Genomic DNA, 4,013 nt, shown 5'->3' with positions numbered 1-4,013 from the left:
TATTTTTCAGACGGGTCTGCAACTCCTCCCATTCAAGGTCCTCCTGGATTGACACTGGAATTAAGTCCTCCAGGTCTGTGTCTCCATAGTTGCTTGTGTTCTTGTTGACAAGTCTTCTTAGCATTTCATTATTTTCATTTACCGTATTTTCTGTTCTTATCAATGACATCAAAACCTGATCACCAGAACCTATAATGATAAATGATAAGAGTAAAATGTCTGAGGAAACATATGCCCTAGTCGGTGAAAGATCATCAGTCAAGAACGGTGAAAGTGATCCCAAACAAATTGTTCTTCATCTGTATTTGGTGGCAATAACAAGTTTACGTAGTTTAGTCACCAACAGCTGGAGGTCAGCTTAATCTGATTTAATAGTTTCGTTTCATTTGGTAATTTAAAGGCAAATTTAAGTACAAAAACAGAAACCATATTTTTGAGGTACTGACAAAGGTAAAAAATCCCCCTCCCCCGAAAAAATAAAATCTGTTAGGCATTTTGTTAAAACACTTACTATGGGATCTTCTAGTGTTATCCATTTCCAAGTCTGGCAAAATCCTGGGTTCTCGTCTTCTTACGGGTGACCTAGACCTCCTTATTTATAAAATAACAGAGCCCGCACCACAATCAATAAAATGGTTAAATTATAACGACACCTGCATTTGTTGTCCTTGTAGCATTTATCATTCAAATAGTTAAAAATATATATGTATATATGTTTTATGTTGTTAAACTAGTTCATATTTTTAAACTATATCAAAGTAGGAATTCCAGATACTTATTCATAAATATGTTATTTATTCAACTCTTGTGTTTATTTTAACACATGTACATTTCACGGATTTTTCTAAGGCTTCCGATCATCAGCCGCCCAGCCAAAATTTTAAACATTATGATACTCTTGTTAGATGCTTAATTTCAAGGACGGTATATACAGGTGATTTTATCTATAGAAGATTTCGATATCTTTCCCAACTCAGAGAAAACAAATGAGCGTATTACATGTAATAAGATGTAATTACTGAAATATATTCATAGTTGAATTAGTTCGTTTTATGTAATGATAGGTGTTTATTCGCCTATAGTATGTATTTAGAACATAATTAGGTTTTAACTACATACAAAAGTTAGCTTCCATTAGGGATGGTGATAATAATTAGGGCCCCGCCAAAGGCGGGTCGCCCTATAGTGATCAGTCTGTCCGTCCGTCCGTCCGTAACACTTTGTGTCCGCTCCATATCTAGAGAACCATTATGATTTCATACTTTATACTTTACATGTTTATTAACCACCACCAGAGGGCGTGTCATGATGTATGTACAACTTCCTAGGTCAAAGGTCAAGGTAAAAAAGACTTTGGTTTCAGTTGAGACCCTGTGTCCTGTGAAGATCGTGTCCGCTTTATATCTTGAGAACCGTTATGATTTCAAAGTTTATACTTGACATGTATATGAACCAACACCAGAGGGTGTGTCATAATTGATGAACGACTGCCTAGGGCAAAGTTCAAGGTCAAAAACTAAGGTTTCAGTTGACAACCCCATGTCCTATGGTAAAGATTGTGTCCGCTCTATATCTTGAGAACCGTTATCATTTTAAAGTTTATACTTAAAATGTATATACACCAATATCAGAGGGTATGTCCTATGGTAAAGATCGTGTCCGCTCTATATCTTGAGAACCGTTATCATTGACATGTTTATAAACCAACACCAAAGGGTGTGTCATAATATATTTACAACTTCCTAGGTCAAAGGTCAAGGTAAAAAACTTTTGATTTCAGTTGACAAACCCATGTCCTATGGTAAAGATAAAAAAATTTAATGCACATTATTCACAGCGGGGCCCACAGAGATGGCTCCCATCTCAATGATATCTAGTTAATCCTGGTATTTTATAATATTATCTTTAAAGTTTTATTTATAGGTGATGTGCTATCTATAGCAGACTATAATATGTTATATGTTATATGTTACGGTCATTTCTGTAGAAAAAGTTACATATGTACATGTATATAAACATTAATGAAATATTTTGAAATATTTAGAAATGTTAATCAGATTCCATTTTGTTTGGGAATTTGCAAATATATGAATACTGGGCACCATCATATGTAACTAGCATACAATAAGTAGTTATGTTTTCAATTGGTATTACTTCCAAAAATGCTGTTTTTGTGTCTCTTAGAATATTGGACTTTGGTGCATAATTTCCACATCTTAGTTTTTCAATAAAAGCCAAATAGTACTGTTGATCATTCTCTACAAGATTTATGAAAAACTTGACTTGTCCATAAATAATTAATCCCCTACATTTGTATTCAATTACTGAGTTGTTCCTCTTTACCATACGAGTATATGACTTTCCATATACAATACAGTCCTTCAGTTCCAAACGTTTAAAGCATTGAAACTTCATTTGTATAAGCTCATATCCAAAAAAATCATGCAATGCCACATTTTCTGAAGCAGATAGAGTTATTTCTTTTATGCCACCTAAAATATAGCCAATGTTTTCAATTTTTTTCATTCGCTTTAAAATGTATGGACATTCCATTGAGTTATAAAGTGTTTTACAAACTGATCCTCTCTCTATGCAGTTCTGTTTTAACTCGGGCAACTTTTGAAGAAAAGATACTCCAGTTACTATTTGGCTATCGATATTCTGAGTACCACGAATCATTCTAATTAAGGCACCATTTTTGTCTTCAAAAGAGAAACAACTGTGAGTATATAAAGGACCTAAATTGCGAACACAATCAGCTGAATGTAACAATTGGTGAATATTTAAGCGCATGTAACATCCATTGTAAAGTCTTGGAAAATTCTTACAAAATTCCAAAAAATACATTTCTGCTTCATTTACTTCTGCATCTGTTGATCCATATTTAAGAAGAACATGCATTGCATTTACCAACAATAAATAATGAGACCATCTTTCCTGAACAAGTATTACATGTAGAACTGGAGCACCATAATATAACAGAAAAGACCGACACTCGGAAGCCTTCCAGTATTTAAGGTCATTCTGTATCGTTCTGGGAAGTCGTGTAATTTCAGTAGTTGGACGTATACTAATAAGTCTTTCATCAACCTGACACAATTTTTGGAAGAAATTGAAAGGTTTAGAAGAATGTTTTTGAGCAAACCATAATTCTAATAAAAGTTTCTGTACTCCCAAAAGTACCCCATGCATATAGTCAATGGCAATACCATTGACAATGTCAAATTCTGGGGAAAAAAGTCAACCATGATGGACCTTTTACTACAGAACTGGCTCCATTTGTACCATTCAATGCTTGATGAGCGTTTTCAATAACATTGTGAACTGTTCTTTCTGGGCCTTTTGGATTTGCCTCATCAAATGGAAATACTCGCGTCTGACCTTTTCCAACTGCTGCAGAAGCGCCTTGTTCACATTTCCAACAGGAATATGCACCATTATATTGTATATGGTTGCATAATATACTTCTTGCTGGAAGATCTGCTGTACCACATAACAATATACCTTTTGATAGAAATGCTCCTCTTTTTTGGAGAGACGCATTCTATGCCATTATACAAATTTTTTATTGAATGTTGAAATGGTTTGAGAAAAGTGCCCATTGCTGGTTTCTGACTTCCAAACCATAAGCTCGCCAGTATCATATTCTCTCTTTTCATTCGTAGTTTAAACGGCAGTTCATTTATTACCAAGAAAATAGGCCACACTGAAACTTTACTGCTCTTAAATACTGCTGCTCCGTCAGTGTTAAAAGTAAAAGAAATGTTATCAGGATTGCTCAAAAGACCATTCTCTCTGTTTAAAGATTTATAGATTTTCCCATCATAAATATCTTCATAGGTTCCATCTGGTGTATTGCGTGTAAAACGATGTTGTAATCTTTCATAGAAATTCTCATGAGAAAACAAATTTTGTATTTTAATTATAAAAATTATATTTTGTCATAAGTAATTGACAGCCTACGTGAATCAAATTCATTAGACGAATCCGCTCTACAGATTATATTTTATGAA

General features: G+C 34.0%; 1 pseudogene; it reads right to left on the bottom strand.

Moving 5' to 3' along the window:
* Positions 1 to 2,029: 2,029 nt before the first annotated feature.
* LOC143050715 (uncharacterized) lies at positions 2,030 to 3,602 on the bottom strand (annotated as a pseudogene).
* Between the last annotated feature and the right edge of the window lie 411 nt (positions 3,603 to 4,013).

This window comes from Mytilus galloprovincialis, chromosome 11, assembly GCF_965363235.1.
Source record: "Mytilus galloprovincialis chromosome 11, xbMytGall1.hap1.1, whole genome shotgun sequence".
Classification (NCBI taxonomy): domain Eukaryota; kingdom Metazoa; phylum Mollusca; class Bivalvia; order Mytilida; family Mytilidae; genus Mytilus; species Mytilus galloprovincialis.
Note: the sequence above shows the minus strand (reverse complement) of the source record. Positions and strands in the feature narration are given on the sequence as shown.